Below are 18287 nucleotides of genomic sequence, written 5' to 3'. Positions count from 1 at the left end.
AGTTTACACTATTTCGTACAAGACCGTGTGGCCTAATGGATAAGGCGTCGGACTTCGGATCCGAAGATTGCAGGTTCGAGTCCTGTCACGGTCGTCGCGCAGTTTTTTTACTTCCAATTTCTCTCGCCACCTTGCACAAAACGTACTATCGACTCGGAGTAATTGGGACAAGGTGAGCACCGCTCCCATTATTATTTTACTCATGTCAGTTGTATGATTTATAGCTCGTACGAATTATCAGTTTTCCGCTAAATGCTCAAACGTGACATTAGCTACTTATCGATCGCAATTTCTCACTTGTTATATCAATGACTGATTCTACATCAGTCAACGATAACCGTATCCACTATCTGCATTAGGATCAGACTTCTTATCTCCCAACCATTTTTTACATTGGTAGTAAGCTTATAATTGTAACTCTTTTTTTTCCATAAGAACAAGATAACAGTAGAGTAATGGAATCTAAGCAATAAGCAACTATTCTTCGGCCCATATTTGCTAACTTAGCTTCCTTTTTTACCTATCTATTGTATCATTGGTGCTAGGGTAACTTTTTCTAAAATAATTTTTATAATCGGACGCTATAAATGTGGTCCGTCTTCAGTAGAAATCAATATAGATTTCTTCAAAAATGGGTTTGGAAAAAAATTGGGAGTTGTGTCTGGAGCACAAGTACACCCTTTCGTTAATACATCTAAATCCAATATGAGGTGTTTAGCGATGAGGAAACCACAGTAGACGTGCGTACCAGCGGGCGCGGTCATAACGGCCGGTAAGGCAGAGTGCATACTGACTGTCAGTCGGTACTTCCAAATTCCTTGGGTTGGCCAGTAGTAAATTAAATACTCGCTCGGTATAGTAGACTCTTGTCATCTAAAGGCAAGCTGTTGAAATGATAAGAGATATGTACCTATCTTCGAAAGGTACGTGAGCTACGAAGGTTAACATCTAACCAGCGAAGAAAACTTACCCGTACATAGATAAAAAAACGTTTGATTGATGCGCTTGATGAGTATACGGATTTCTATATGCTCCGTAAAGATGAGGAAAACATCGTCACTCCCAGCTTCCACGGCAAACAAAAGGTCGCGCCTCGTCAGGCCTTTATTGAATGACACCGGTGACCGGGTTCCACTAGACTCTGATTGACCTCTAGTGAATTATTGTCACCCTGATATGCATAGATATAACGGGGGTGAGTGTTGCGTACTAATCTGTCTGTGCCGCGCCGTAGCGAAAATGACTGGGTGGTATTGCAGTGCGGCTAAACCGCGCAGAGACGGGAGAATATGCTGTGGTAAACTGTGGCTGGCACAGAGACAAACACCCTGCCTGGAAGGCAACTCTAGATTAATTATAATAAACGGGTGACCAGATAGCGCGGGGAACTGGACAGTGACATATTGCTCCATCACGTTCTGTTGATTTACTCATCTTCCTAACCACCCCTTCGTACATGCGCTCATACAGGCACTGTACATGACGTACACCCTCAGGTAGAATCCAGCAGCGTTCGCTTTACGTTGGAAACTTTATACTTAATTCTGAAAACGTTCTTTTTCCCCCTAGAGTCGCGCTTTTTTGTCCTCTTTTTCTGGTTTGTTTGTAACGTACCTACTGTAGACTCTCCGCAATGATATATACGACGTTGTAACTCTCTTTCTCATGCTCTGTGTTTTATGACGCTATTTTAGAGCTATACAAGGTATTCCTTCGAAAAGAATTCTTCTTGATTAATACAGTTCGCGTTTTTTGTTTCGCTTTCAACAACGCTGGATTCCACGTAGCTGGTCGCTTCAAGCTAGCCGAATATTACTCGTTCACTAATCGAATTTAGGAAATGAACCTGACACGTTCGAAATCAATACTTCCGGATAATCATGAGAATTTGATCAACCTAACAAAAATTGATATTGAGAAGTGCGCCGTCCACGGCTTGGCGACGGTTAATGAACAATGAATATTCGCAACCTGGGAAATCACAGAACACAGGACACGGCCCTCGGAGATTGACTCTCCCATTCTATGTAGCTCCGGGAATTCTCCAGGCAATTTACATGATTGGCCCTTGACGGGCCCTCATTAGGGGGCCCTTAATATTAACCCAGATCCCAACCTGTGGCCGTCATACGCGGCTCAATATGGTGGGGATGCTTCAGAATTGGCAAGCCATCGTCGCTCATCTGTATTGAATAATGTCACATTACGTTTCCACAATTTGCCGGGAATCGAATGTGATTCGGAATCCGATGTTCACTAATGCAAGTATATTTTTACTATCAGGATTCAATTACGCATCGGTGATCATTACTTGATGCGTAAACTGATGATTCGGTGGAATTTATGCTTGCTATTTCCACTATATTTGAAATGCGTTTTTTAATTGAAAAATTTCGTAAAATCTACAGGGCAAAGAGAAAAAAACAGTTATGGTACGAGAACTCTGGAGGTTTTGTTCGGTAAGAGGGAAGATTGTTTGCGTGTATTACCGAAGGTTGAGATAATTGGTCTCAGCTAATTTATGCCGCTCATTATCAATGGTAATAAATATTTGAACGTATTTGAAAAGGCTCCGGGCAATCCACAGTTATTATACCAATGTTGGCAGATATTAATTGAATCTCTGATGCGTTGTCTACCCGTCCAGGGAAATACAACCCCTTCCGTGAGTCTCCCCCTCTCGTTCATGCCCTAGTCCTTATGTAACGCCCGCGCGAAATTCCCCCGAAATATTAGCTGAAATTCTTCAACCACTTCACCGTGTTCGTAGATTCGGTTGCTCGTTCATCGCATAGTCTTGCGAAGTGGCATAAAGTCGAAATGGCAAAATCACGGATTTTGCCAAGCTGCGTGAGGATACTGCTTTATGGACCGCAAGATGTTCTCTCCTCCTGTCATACACCCAACGTCCTAGACATGTTTACCACCGCGTGTCCTTTACACAGTTCCCGGATAACATTACCTTGCCAGACGAGGGACATTCAATTGTTCTCGAAGCGTACGCAGAGCCAGTTGGGCACCTACCTACCCTACCTACCTATCTATCCACCTACGTGTTACATCCAGTGCGAACCTGGTGTCAAGTGAGAAATGACTTCCTGGGCAACAACTGCTCACTGCTCTCTCATTCTACAGTATATGGTCATTGCGCGTCGTCATTTAAACACTGACTCAACTCCTACGGAAATGGTCCAACCAGACTGTTCTAGCTGTCGAATTAAACTATCCGTAGCTTTTGATTTCTTTAATCAGTACAAACTGGCGTGAACCAATTCTGCTGAGTAGGAGAACTTATTGTTGCATGAATCCAGTCGAAATTTGGCATGAAACGTCAGGTATTTGGTAGAGATTGGCCACGAAGCTTATAAAACTTCTGTTTGCCACTTTGAGTTCGAGAGTTGCGAAGCTATTTTCTTCGTTATAGGTATGTTAGCATTTTACTGTGAAATTAATTGAACTTCAAAAGAAAGTTTTTTTTTTAAAGGCACTGAAGTTCTGAAAGAATTTTCATTAATTCATTTTCCTTTTTTGATCTCTCTCTTCTTCTCTTTATGGTATATGAAATTTGATGAAGGTATTTTACTGGTTGGCAAAGGGGCCCTGGGTCACGTCTGCGCCTGACTTGACTCAATCTATTCCTGTTATACATACATATACCTTCTTTTGTATATATCTACGCAGATTATATCTTCGCGAGTATGTGAGTAAAACATACATAGAAGAAAACCAGGGTTATTTAAACGTGAAGCAATAACTTTGACTGACGTAGTGACGTAGGTAGGTATGCTAAATGACTGGCAGAGACCAGACCTTTCAAGCAACAAGAACCCTGGGTGTAAGGTTGGAGCCTTTGCTAACTTTGAGATGACGGTTATTAATGAGAAACGCTGCGTTATGCCCAACCCTCAATCTAGGCGAAACCCCGTAGATAGTTTCTCTCGCAGATCAATCTCCATTTCCTATTCCCGATACTGTATTTTCATTGATAACGCCGATAAGTCCCGTGCCGGTTTAATTTCGCTACGCGAATTCTTCGACGGGTTACCAGCTCGCTGCTTCAACATCGGATCTTCCATTTCAAATGGATCCTGACCTTCATATCTTTCTAAATCCATAATTTCTAATAATTATAACTAATTTCATTGTGTAGGTATTGAATTGCTTTATTTAAAAAGTTACATTTAGATCGGTATCGTGAAATGTTTATCTATTTTTCGCGTTTTCAATTTTGATTTTTCAAAAGCATAATTCAACAAAAATTTCGAGCCTCTTTTGTGAAAAATTATATGTACCCAATGTAACGATTCAGTATTTGTTACGATCAAATAGAGATCGTTGATCATATTTACTTGCGGTAAATCGTATTGGATTGTGATTTGGTTGAGATGAAACGCATTGCATGCCGCCTGAAATGCGTCTAAATGGCTGAGAGGAAAATATAAAATAAAATCAAACAGTATTATTCTCTCGTTCAATCGACAAACTGGAGAACCTTTACAGTTCCATGATCGATGATTTACTCGTCAAAAATTTGGGAACGTGGGAAGGTTTTCACCTCGTTTGAAACACGTTTGGAAATATAATGAAACTCGCTTCAGGAGTGAAAAATTTTCACACTCTGGCGGGAGGCGTTAGAAAGTTTTGAAAGAAATCTGTATTAAAATGGGAAAGTTTCTACCGAAGGTGTAGGGTGAGTATAAGTGGGTACACACTTCCACCGGTACAGCTTGCACAGTACCTACGACAAAGCGATTGTCTCAGGCGAGAAACAAGCCGAGACTTATATCGTCGTAAACGCGCTCAGGGACAGAAAATATAGGAACAAATCCTGCAGCTCGAGGCTCCTTCCATTCCCGCCGGGATGCTTGTTTGTCCGGAGACCAGATGTAACTCTTCCGTTAATATTTACCTTAAACAACTAAATTTCAACAAAGCTCTACAGTATATATACAAATATATATACGTTTAGTCGAAAGCACCGAAACGTGCGCAGTTATGCACCGTATGTAGACACACACGAGCCGCTAACTCGACGAAACAAAACACGGTCGATCTAATTACCCACCCCTAAACGTATTAGTCGACTGATTGGTCGGTACTTGCTAACACTCGGAGACTCTATTAATAACGACAGTCGGTGTTCTTCGATCATCTTGTGCTTCCCAAAAAGTAAACAAGAAAACATTACGGTTGGATTTTTCTTCGTATTTGTAAAGAGCTTGCAGAGACAGACGGTGCGATTATTTTTAAGCAATTTCGCGGCAAAATTTTTCCCATCAATTTTTGAACGTTGACTCGTAAGCTTCCCTTTGGAACTTTCTACGTAGCGGTACGTAGCAACGTATTATAGACGAATACCAATATCTGTCGGTCGACGACGCTGACCCATAATGCATTGCGGTTAACATATTGGATAAGTACCTATAGAGGTACGCCCGGAGGGTCGATCTCGCCCTACGCGGAGGAAACGGTTACATATGCATGACATCGAGCGTCGTCAATCACATGGCAAATACCTCGACAGCGGGGTATGTCCACATCCAGTAAAGGACATTATCGTTGACCGCATAACGAAACGAGGTCGTCACACCTTACGGGTAAGGTGTAAATACGACGTGTACAGGAGCAGGGTTTGTGGTCATATTTTCCGGAATGAAATCGCGAAGGGATTCCAGTTGTGAGATAGAGGGTGAAAAACGAGGTAGAATGACGTGGGTTTATCCTCAGGAATTAAGGATCCATTGGGGGCGACGAAATTCTACCGGGGTTGTACAGGCGGCGTACAGTATAAGCCATTATCTAACCGAGTTCACCTCGCTCCTTGGAGCCCAGGAGTAATCCAATCAAACTCTGATCGACAAAGCAAGATGTCATTGGTTGATCCCCGGTTCACCCGGCGTGCACACCCCTATCTGTACCAATTAGCCTTTAGCCAGCTATAATTGTTGGACTATTCTCGACCGAAACTTGGTAAGGAATAACCGGTTGCGACGGCTGAACACGGTCGAGATATTCCCGGTTATAGCGTTATAATGCCGGGCAAGTAGTCTGTTAAGACTGTTCCTACTGTTAATCCAGGAGCACGAGGACAGGTTGTATTAACTTTGCCGAAACCACCGCGGTTTAATGGCGGTACGAGAATATACATTCGAATCTTCACGCATCGTGTCTTTGTCCTCCGGTCCGGCGATTGGCCTTCGACGAAGAGGGACACGTAGGCATGCACTTGGTTGGCTAGGTGTTGTGTTGTATGTAGTACGCACATGTGGGAAGAATAGCTTTCCTTACCCGGTAACCGCAGACACAGTCGCCGAAGTTGTTACTCCGATATCCGAATACTCATCTTTTGCAGACGCTTTTGTGTCCGTGATTGTGCGAGGGTAGAAATTTGGAGTGAAAATTCTCGTAGGATCGCTCAAGGCTGCCGTTTGGTGAATAAGGAGTTGATTCATCGCTTGGAATATTGTATACATGTTTGTTGAGGGAAATTTCTGAAATTCGTCTGAAAACGCCCACTCGTTCCTTCTAGGGTTCTTACGCGATCAGACCAAAGCAAAGTTTACCTCTGCCTCTACTAGACGATATAATAATCAACGTTTCACAGCCGGAAGGTGCACGCTTTGTCTTCCGTATTCCGTCCCCGTCATCTCCTACGGGTAATTACGAGTGTCGTTCATCCGTAAAGTTGACAAACTCAAGCGACATCTGCAAACACTCCTGACAGTTATATGAGGCAAAACCTCTCTTGGGTTAAATGCAATCTTGTACAGTTCTGCCTGGATCTCGCGGTGACTTGAAATACTAGACGGCGTTTCAGCAGTCCGCTATCTATTGTCTGTTTAGTACCAAAGTTGAATCTAAATCTGATGATAAGTTGACTTACCATTTCTTTATTTACCAGAGCATTTTTCCACAGCATCGTAGGTAAACTTGATATCAGGGTGTTTCGGTTTTTTTACTGTCAAATTTACGCGGTGCTGGTTCTTAGGCCTTGTCAGGGTTTTAGTTGGGAATATTATTGACCCGAAATTAGCCCCTTTACAAATGATCTCGCTGATTTAGAGTCAGGGCAAAAACGAGGAGAGCGGAGTAGGAAGGTTTCGGAGGAAGTTGGAGGCGGCGAAGTAATAGTGATGGAAAAAGCAAAACACGCGCGCAGCAAAACCCTTCTCAACTCTGCAGCAGGGTGAAAACTGGGAAATGGATGCTTGTTAGAAATAGATCTGTTACAGGGGTTGCACTTCCATAGGCACCTAGACTCACGGAGTTTGCGTTGCTTTACGGACACCATGGCAGGTCACGGGTTATACCTACTCGCAAGTAGGACAAGGTTACACCAAGTTTTATTCGGTAAAACTATCCTTGCGGTGATACGTTTTCGTCGCTCTTCCCGCTAATCTCTTTCTAGAACCTCCTCGACCTACATCTGTGCATAAGTGATTGTTAATTATCTCTCTCTTTCTCCCCGCCTCTCCTCACGAATCGTTGTCATAGAATTAAACATCGTTAAGGTGATTCAGAATTCTATATGGCAAATGTCGAATTGACCAATGGACTTTCATTTCAAGATCTTGACTGCAGTATCGCTAGAAAACATATGGTTTTCGTGTGAAAAGTATGATGTAGAGAACGTAATGAAATGGTACATCGTCTTTTGGAATCAGGTACAAAGGGTGTTTCTATACTGTTTTATATATCTTATTTCGAGCAATTAAACTACCTGTACCACGCCACCTGACAGCTGCAGCCGTACGATATATCTTGAGATTTTCCCCGAGTCCTGAAGGAGGTATATGGGGTTATGGCCATTTTTCACGACACGCACGTGACTAGAAACAGTCTATTACACCGCCGGGCTTTGCGCGTTTCGCTTCTCTCGCAAAATATCTTCACCCGTCGCTATGTACGTATGTACGTTCGCTCCTTGGGAGATGCTGGAAATAATACGCTTTGCTCGTCACGCGTTACTGTTTCAACGAGAATAATATAATGTATTCATCACCTGGGTAAAACGTATTAAAATACGTACATATGGAGCCTTGCTGCGGAATATCAGTCCACCATGGAAGTTTTACGACTTTCAACAATTTTGTTCCGTTTCGTATAACAGTGACCAGGATCGCCACAACATGGTATATTTTACTATTTATTTTGAAATATTGCGAGGAATAGTTGTCTATGCTAGAAAAAGCTGCCGGGAGATCAAGGATTTTATCGGATTTATTGTAGGCTTTATTTCGTCGATCTTTGTAATTTAACGTATGGAATAATTGAACAAAAAAAAAAATAAAAAAAAATTAACCATCGAACTGCAATTTATTTTGGAGCACACTGTATTCCAATACGTTGTGTTACGGCGCCTGTATTTTCGGGTAACAAGAACATCCGAATAAGGTGATTTCGGCACCGCATACCTTACGGCGAAATTCGAGCGGGTAGCCACCCCGAGTTCAATAAAATATGATTGTTCGAAATAAAATTGAGTATTCCGTAACTTTTCGGAACTCGTAGTTCAGCCTTTGCTCGTTTCTCGTCTCTTTGTATCGGTGTATCTTACGCAGTATATATTCCTTGAAGAATTTTCACGTAAATACAGAATACTGCAATGCCCCAGTATCAAAATTCCGGTTACTAATGTACGAAGATATTTCTTGGCTCAATTCGTCAGGTGATTTATTCGAGAAACTGCATTCTTACAGATCAATTTTATTCAACTTGAGCGCTGATACGATTCACATTTTACTTCGCAAATTTTCCACAGGGTATTTTTGGCTTCATAGCCATATTTTTTTCACTCTATTACGGGTTTTACTTTTCCCTTTTTCAGGCTGAGGTTTTTTATCCTTTTTTTCAGACGGGGGCTTTTCGTGAAAGTTTGGCATTTAATAAAGGAGAAACAGCAGGCCGAACAGCAGCTGATGACGTGTTTCGTCACCCAGAGATTTCGCGAGGCTGTCTCGGGTCTCTCTGACCGCCGTAAAAAGCGAACCAGCTAGCCTTTATTTATCCTTATTCCTCTTCTTCTTCTTTTTATCAAAACTTGTAGTACGACGTTTCCGACAGTTGTGGAACGGGCTGTTCTTATTCCGTATATTTACCGTCTTACTTGCCCGCGCGTGATTTTCTCATACGCGACAGCCCGCCTTATTACCAACGGGCCTTTACCCTTTCATGCCAAAGTTTCACTTTCACCGTAAAAGAAAGTAAAAAAATCAGAGAAGGAAGGATCGACAGTGGAATAATAATATTATTTTCAAAGATTGCTCTCCGACTTACGCTAAGATAGCGATGACCAATTTGTTGCACTAGAAGACGTTATGTAAATATAAAACCATGTCAGTACAATGTCTGCATTGCTATAGAACGATTTAATAATCGATCAACTCTGCAACGGGAATGTCACTGTAGAGAAAACTTTTCATAAATTATTAATGAGTAAGAGATATTTTCTCATCGTTATATTTTATTTACGAATATGACGGAAATTAAAGGATGAGTTTTATTCTTTGAAAGAGGTACATGGTATACCGTGTAAATATAAAACGGAATCTGTAATACAGATTTGATTTTGGTTCCTGCAGCTTCTTTGCATCCTATCTTTATGCTATAAAAAGACTGCATGTAATGCAGATATAAAACAAAGAAGGATGATTGAAAAAAAAAAATTATTTCCTATATATTCCTCAATACGCGAAGACTCAGTCAAGTAACTTCAAGGTTCGGTGTTACCAAAAATTATCCGAAATACATATCACACTTCAGTTCAATCAAAGTACTTTCATACTATTTTATTCGTTTATCTCCTCGGATTTAATAGTTTTTTATTTGAGTTGGCGAAGCCTCTGCATTCAAAGCTATAAATTTTCTCAGTATTACATCCATTAGTACCGTCAGGCAAAGTGGAAACCTACAAAATGATGATTAGCAATACCATCTCGAGTCGAAGGACAGTACGCGAGAACGTAAGATTGAAAGGTGAGAATGAAGTGAAACTAAGAAGAGCATAAAACCATGTGAAAGAATTTTCGGCCCGCGGGGCGGATCGATCCGTTAATACTTTATCCGTAAGGTTTCTCAACGAGTTACATGCCGCTCGAAATACGAGACGAAAGGATTCCGTTACGTGCCAGACTAATTGCCAACTTCGACTCTACCGAAATAACCCGCGTATCTTCTTCAAGGTGTTGATTTACCTGGGGTGAAATTGATACAGTCATTCGGAGGGCCTCGTACGACGCGCGATAAGATGCCTCAGCACAGCTCGTCTCAGTTCTTCAGAGAGTTGAGCCGTTCCTTCGAAATTAAATTCCTCGTTTTTCAACAGAATATTGATTGATCAATGAATCGTATAGGTATAATACCCACAGTGTAGTCGACGGTCGTATTATATAGGTTTTCTTCCTCTTGTCCTTGCCTCGCATTGAATTCGGGCGGTGTGATGTAAGGCGGGATGTGGAAGCTGTGGCGAGCATAAAAGATGACGTTGAAATCTATTCGCGAATCAGCAATTAATCTTTCCTCGAGCCAATAAAGTCTCGGGTTTATACAGATAACAGCTGATTAATAACCAAAGTTTCATCCGCACTTCTGCAGCAGCGCGAGCTTTTATCGATGCTCATAGCTTTAGGCCCAAGAGTCGATATCAGATCGGTCGTGATAGTCCCTTAGCTAACGAGCTTAAACTAGAAAAGGCCTCTCGTGATTTGGGTTTCTAAATAGCCCATGTCCCAAGTTTAATTACCCACCCCCGTTAATTAATCTCACTAATCATTATACCGATCGGCTATACCCGAACTCCTAAGAATCGGCGGATCCTTATGCACGTCTTCAGTCTTATAGCTTTTACAGTCTGTTATCGCGGGAAGAAAAAGAGACAGGAGAGGAGCAAGAATCGACGAGTATTGTGTTAAATTCACGCCAGGCACTGATCGTTGAACTTGGTAATTGTCACGAACGGTCTACTTATGTTTTAATTTTTTTCGTTGCAATGGTGCCGTAAAATATTTGCTTAATAAGACTTTTCGGTGTCGCGGTTCCGTACCTCTTCACACTTTGTATGTTAAACAGAGTGGAAAGTATGAGTTTCATTATGCGATGTGGAGCACTGATCAAGCCCACGTTAATTTTCTCGCTGACAACTCAATTCTCGACTTGTATTGTAGGGCAAACATCATCTATACGCGAAAAGTTTAACATTAAGTATGACTCAATTGATTCTCACAGGTATTTTTACGGTACGAGAAAACAGCCTCGAACCATTCTTATTACCGTTTACAACTCAGGTCTTCCGTTCCAGCATAAGCCAGAAGCGTTTCTATAATTCGAGTGAATCGAGATTCTTGTCTCACAGTCTTTCGAAAACTGTAACCATTAGTATCGAATAAAAAAAAAAAAAAAAAAAAAAAAAAAACCAATCTAGAGAGTTGAATCTCGAAGTAAACCTGAGAGAAACCTGAGTTCTCGTTACTCGCGATCGAGATTTAAGCTCCTCTTGCGTTGAGCTTCGCAGAATCATTACCGACCGGAACACGGGTATTGAGGAAGGTATTTTTCTCACAGAAGAATTACATCGCTCGAGCGTTCAAATTTACGTACGACACTAACGTGCGACAATGGAATTCTTTATGCTTACTGTCGATTTGTTAGTCTCGGGATTAAGGTTTCATGGACGGACGAAAGCGTCCCAGTATCAGAGGTTTACTTCAAGTTGGTGAAAAGGAATGCCTCACCGGCATTTCGACGATGTGGTGGTACCAGCACCTCAAGTTGATTCGTTCTTCCGTTCGATACGATTTCCTTAAGGAAGCCCAACGAAGTTGAAGGAACCTTCCGCAGGGAAGCTCGAAATCGCCGGGAGGGGCGGGAGGGGGTGAGGGAAGCGAAGGTCTTTACCTCGCGGCAAGGATGGGACGCGGTGTGCGACATAGCGACGGTTCACCATTCCTTGCATCTTTCCTACCATGCATGATGCATACGCTGCATTCTGCCAGGTAGGTACCCATGTAGATTCTCCCGGAGGTGCTCCCACGAGGATGCTCCCCGGTCTACGGAGCCTTCGGCGAAACGTCGAGAGCGCCGAGGAGGGCGAGATGTAGGGGGAGGAAAAGGCCTGCCTGAGTCTATATAGTGTAAAATGAGAGCCTCGGGGAGTCGGGGAGCCCAGGAAGGATCCCGCGGGAGTAGGAGGGGGCTTCTTGTCAAGCCCTGTTTGTAAATGATGTCTGTGTACCCCGCGTACACGTTTTCATGCACAATGTAACAACACTGTATATGCGCACCTCCTCGCGTATTGTTTAATTCGCTCCCTTGTAAGTCGGGGGTGAAATTGTTTCGACCCCGAATATTACTCCGAGATCTTCTAACCCCGCTTTCAGCCAAGTACAATCACGAGACTTGTTTCATTTTTCCTCTCAGCAGCGTTGCACACATTTATTTGTGATATCTGTATACATTTATTGTTTCTGTGTTCGTCCGCAAAGTTTATATATTTTACGCGCACGCCGCGCGAGGACCAATTTATGAACGGAAATTGATTGTGTTTGAAAATTTACGGGGACACGATGTCGGTATAAATTTTACTTCGACGCTATACGAATAATGGGCGAATTGAGGAGGAACAATTTTTGGCTAGCCGAGTATTTTCGATAAATAAAGATATCTGTCAATGCAACAACGCGATAAGGCTCGTTTAAAGATAGGAAAAGAGAGGCGAGAATGCTCATAAAAATAAAGGTTCTAGATCACTTTTTTCTTTTTTTCACCCCGTTTTCTCCCACCCTCAATTTCCTTCGCTTCTGTGATATGTCGTCCCCTTCTCCTGCTTGGCTTTCTGCTTCTTCTTCTTCTTCTTCTTCTTACTCGGTCATGTTCTCCAGGATTTTATCAGCAACGTAACGCGGAACGCGGATTGTAAACCGCACGGTTGTGCCCAGCGTTATATCATACGCTGCACCTACTTTACGACAAATAGAAGCACCGCGTCCGCAGCACCACGCCGTCGTGTATAACGACCGGAAGTTTGCCGATCTTAAAAACCGTCGACCGTTTGACGGGAGCTGCGCCGATGAAAGCTCGGGATCCTCCAGCGTCCACGGAAAGTATAATCTTATGCCGCGGCAATTTGTCAGGAAAATTAACAACGCTATTGGAAATTTCTTTTTCTTTCTCTCTTTTCTTTCCCTATTCTTTTCCTCGTTTCAGTTCTTCTTTGCAAGAGTTCAGAAAATTTAAGAGGTCATCAGGCGTAATTCCAGGGTTAAAATTCATTGTTCGTAGAAAAAAAAAAATAAAATAAAATTCTCTTGGGGCATTATTGTCGAAACATATTTACGGCGATACTTCTGCAAGACTTGGAGAACGACGTTAATCGACAATTTTTTTTATGGTGCGAATCGAATTTCTCATAGCAGGTATTTAATCCAAGTATCCGCAATCAGGGGATCATAGTTTTGACCCGAAAATATAAGGTTTCTCGAAATGTGCTAGAAATAGGAGAGGTGAATAAATACTGTAACGAAGAACGCGGAAGTGAGTATAAGAATTGTGCACGCGGTGCTTTTTTATCTCTCATTTCAGCGTCGTTACCCGTCCCGCACCGTCGCGACGCCCTTCGTGTGACGTCTAAAGGTTTAGAGGCTCTGAGAAACCTGGAAACCGGAGTCGGGTGGCCGCAGTGTTGTGAGCCTGTAGCAATAAAACAAACCCTCTCCCTTTCCCAAACAACCCAACGTTTCTGGGCCGTAAATTTTAGTGCGGACACACGTTCGCACGCTCACCCTGCACAGAGCCGGCGTGTGTAAAACGCACGCCTTTGCACGCTGGATCCACCTGTCGGTTTTCCCTACCCCCACCTCACCCCCTTTATTTGTCGTTTTTTCGTACTTTTTCTCCTCTCAAAACCGCGTTAAAATAAGGGTGAAAGCAAATAAGTAGGTGATCCGCGTTTGATGTATTAGGTTAGTAACAGCTGTACACTGGCATTGTATTTAACCGCGATTTTGATACGCGGTATTTGTTACAAAACTTACGTATTTACTTGGGGGGTTAATATGCGACGAGGGTGGCCAAAGGGGTGAAAAAGTTTTCCCGTAACACGCGGACGATATCAAGGTTGACGATCCGACGGGAAGATAATTACTTACAAACCTTGCAGATGTCGCCTGATTGTGACGGTGATTTTTGTTAGCTTCTCCCACTCCTCGCCCCCACCCCCTATCTTGTTCCAAGTTGTTATCGTGTCACTGCGAAGTTTCAACTTTTAAACGAGAGTCAAATAACGCTTGGAGTAAAACTTACCAAGAAATCTATCCGAAGAGGCTGCTGCAGTAGTGTGAGCAGTCTACGTGTGACTTTATCGTCAAGTTTCAAACCGGTCAACGTTTCTCCCCGTGCATGCATGTATATGCAATGTCACGCCCAGTACGTCAAAGTTTTTCTAACAAGTATCGAGCGATATAAATTTTCGTAATTTTCCTTCAAGGCTAAAGCTCAAAAAATGTGCGTAATATTCTTTCACTCTGTGGTATTTTTTTTTATATTATTATACCGGAAATTTTTAAATCCGTTTTGTTTTATCGCGACCCTTTCCTCTTGTCGCCACAGGCGGCTCAGACTGCCACGAGGTATAATAAGGCGAGTCGAGGAAGCGGCGGCAGGCGTGCGGGAAACTCGGCGAAAGTCTTCTTTTTTCAGAAATTGTTGGAACGAGGGTAAGAATTTAACCGACTATAAGTCTTCCCTGCAAGTTCAGCGAAGCTCGATGTTCACGCATTTTTGTTTGTTAAACGGACACTGTATTTCCAATCGAAAGAATTCTTCGCGTCTTTTACCTGCTTACGGATTTTTTGGACAAAGTTTTCACGAAATGTATACGTAGATGTACACATGATACAGCTAAAAGACACGTGACCGTACATGAACATACATACATTCAGGAATGATACTTGTGCAAGGTTTTTTGTATGCAAGGATATCAACTTTCGATACGTCTGCCTTTGTAGAGAGCCGTTGGTGAAAAGTTTAGCGACGGAGTAAGCTCGTGCGTATTGCAGTAGTTGACCAGAAAATTTATTGTTCGTAGTTACAAACGTACGCAGGTTACCCGATTGGCTAATTAGTTAATTAATTAACACTGGGATCACTGCGCCGGGTCAAACCCTCGAAGAGAAAATTGAGTCAAACTGGCGATAACTTTGGATTATCATTATCATTATTATTTTCGCATCTCTCTGCCCCGTATCAGATATTATACGTAATCACTCGTCATTACGTTATAATTAGTCACAACCGATGTATGCAGGTACAAATTGTACATCGTTGAACCTGCAGTGGCAATTATTGACTCCCGTACAAACATATGCAACAATTTGTAGAGTCAAGTTGCGTTTTAGACGAAATTTTGTAGCCCTGTAGGTACACATGAAATTTGTAAAATATAAAAATTGAGTTTTCTACGCCAAGAAGAGAATTTGAATCTCATGTTGAGTTCGTATTATTCATTTAGTAATCAAACAAACGAGGATTATGTGCTTGATTATATTTTATTTTCAATTTGTGTTTCTTTCAATTTCTTCTCCGACCAACTAAGTTGGATGTAATAGCAATGCGATATTCATGTTGAGACCGCAGTTTCGACTGAAAAGCAATTATCTACACCGCCCGCTCGGCCCACATCCGATACACACGTATACGCAATACGAGAACCGCAAACATACATTTCATCCTTTGTTGCGTGCCTCGTTTTTTCTCCAATAATTGTTGGTTCAGGATACGCCAAAACAAGGTAAAGAAAAGCCAATTATCTATCAGATTAACGGAAGATAATGGCCGTTCTGTAAAAACACAATCGCTTGCAATTATATTGTAATTCAAAATCGATTATACCTATCCAGTTCTTTTGTCAACACCGTAATCGAAACTATGATGACCGGTGAAATCCTATACTGGAAAAAATTCAACCGGATTTGGTACGTTCAACTTTTTTCAGCATTTTTTTTTTTACAATTCTCTTTATGATAGTAGAATTATCGATCCAGAATCGTGAATAAACAAAATAAAATACAGGCACCAGACTACTGCTTCGTATCATTAAAATAATACTCTATACACACGAGAATCAGACTCTGATTATTCTCCGTCAGTTGCATCTGAAAATTTTGATTAAAAAGTTATATCATGTCGCAGTGAGGTCGAGACGATAATGAAAAATTACAACTATAGAATAGAAAGATTTCAATTCAGATTTCGATCTCTGGATGAATTCTAAAGCTGAAAATCTTCGCCTGGACGAGCAGATTTTCATACTTTGTTTTTCTTCGGAATCGTCAAACGAATCGCGTGGCTTTACGAAACCATCGCTTGAATCAGTCATCGCTGAGCATATTTCGTTTCACGTTGCGAGTTGTAAAGTATAAAGTGATCGTATTTTTACGCGACAATATCCATACATTTTTGAAAAATCATGGTGGAAAAAATTCTGTAGTGTAATCCGGAAATCCCTAAGAGGCAAAAAAAAAAAAAAGAAAAGAAAGAAAGAAAGAAAAGAAGAAGGCTTGGAGCGAGCACCTTTGCACCGAAGGGGTCACCTTCTCGATTTGCATTCCAGGGACGACCGAGGACGTTTTTGCCATCACCTGTTACCACCAGGCACGTGGCTTTCGAGGGTAAGGGCCTCGATGTTAAATCGTCGCAAATTTCTATCCCACCCTCGGAAGTTGGGCCGGGATACACAAGGCTGCTCTCCTCCCCCTCTTGTGCGGTATTCAGTATCAAACGCTTGTTGCCCAGGGTTTACCTGCAAGCCAAATAGTGACCACCCGCGTTTCAGGTCGCTTTTCGGGTCACGGATACTGGGATTCCGATGCTTGTCAACCGGTGTGCAACCTCAAAGCAGCCGTATACTCTTCCCAATATCTCGCTGTCACGCCTCCGACTGATGCGCGATTACGCCCACATGCATACGTCCGATACGCGTAAATGCATACTCGATGAATGGGACGCGCAACGAATACGTCACGGTATCTCACCGTGTCGAAGGCACACTCTGTCAGATCAGTTCTGCACGTCCGTGGTTCACATCCGGAAGCGTCGTTTTCACCTATTGATCCTTCGTTTTGAACAATTCCAATTTTTTCCAGCACAGGGTAAAACCGACAATTTACCAGTTTCGTTTTTAAAATTCGTTAGAAATTTGCGTCTCGATTTGTAATGGTTGAATTTTGAGAGCGATGGTTATGCTCGAATCTTTCAAGTATATATATATGTATGTATATGTACTTATGTATATATAATATAAATATATTACAAAGCTTGAGTTGAAAAGAAGAAGAGAAAAGAAAGCGGAATATCCGGCATCGGGAAGAAATACGAGCTCGAGACTTACTCGGGATGATTCTGCAATCGTATAGAAATAATGGGAGTTTTTAATTTTGGCGTAGTGCTGGCGGAAGAATTCCTCTCTCCAGTACGGGTGTCTGCATCCGTGTGTAAGCCGCGTAGAGAGAGAGAGAGAGAGAGAGAGAGAGAGAGAGAGAGGTGGAGGAATAAAAAATTCGTATATACGTACGCAGATATATAGGCGTAGGCAGCCATGGGGACAACTGCGGCGGAAGGATGAAAAGCATGAGAGAGGGATGAGAAGGATGCTCGGAAGGATGGCTGCGAGGACCGTTCGGGGATTCCCCCGAGGCCTCCTGTATACACCCCAAGATATCACGCAAGAGTAACTTCTAACTTTTATTTATCGTAAAACTTCCTTCGCTGAAAGGTGCTGCGACGCTGTTTTGTTTTTAACGAAAATACTTGCCGGTACATATACCGCGAAACTCGCGCGATATGCAGAACAAAACAGTGCGACATGCCTCGTGCTCTTTTACTGTAAAAAGAAGAAAACACCCTCATATCCGCGTCACATACCGTCAATGCTTTTCACGTCTGAACGGTAAAAATGTTCAATTTCTATCTCGCATTCGTGAATTCAATGAATTTATCCTTGAACTTGATCGGTATAAAAAAAAAATGTATAGGTATGTGTTATAGTACAATGGCTTGCTAGCATAGAGTTTTTGGATAATGTCGATTGTTTGATTTTGTAGCTCTCGTAAGAATTCGATGTAAATCGACGTCGTGAAGTTGAAGCAAAAGCAAGAAGACGGATGCCGAAAATCCTTTCCGTGAATGCCAGCTCATCCTTGGAGTTTGAAAGAAACTGGAGATTTCTGGCAGATCGTGGAAAGCCACAATCCAGACGTGTTTTTCGACGGATCGTTGAGCGCGAAAATTTTACCGAA

The 18287-nt window shown here is 42.2% G+C and overlaps 1 non-coding gene across 1 annotated transcript; it reads left to right on the top strand.

The window, feature by feature from the left end:
• The first annotated feature begins 21 nt into the window (after positions 1-21).
• Positions 22-94, top strand: Trnar-ucg. The gene has a single exon. It is a non-coding gene; the product is annotated as a tRNA-Arg (tRNA).
• The last annotated feature ends 18193 nt before the right edge of the window (positions 95-18287 follow it).

This window comes from Neodiprion lecontei, chromosome 2, assembly GCF_021901455.1.
Source record: "Neodiprion lecontei isolate iyNeoLeco1 chromosome 2, iyNeoLeco1.1, whole genome shotgun sequence".
In the NCBI taxonomy this organism is placed as follows: Eukaryota; Metazoa; Arthropoda; class Insecta; order Hymenoptera; family Diprionidae; genus Neodiprion; species Neodiprion lecontei.
Note: the sequence above shows the minus strand (reverse complement) of the source record. Positions and strands in the feature narration are given on the sequence as shown.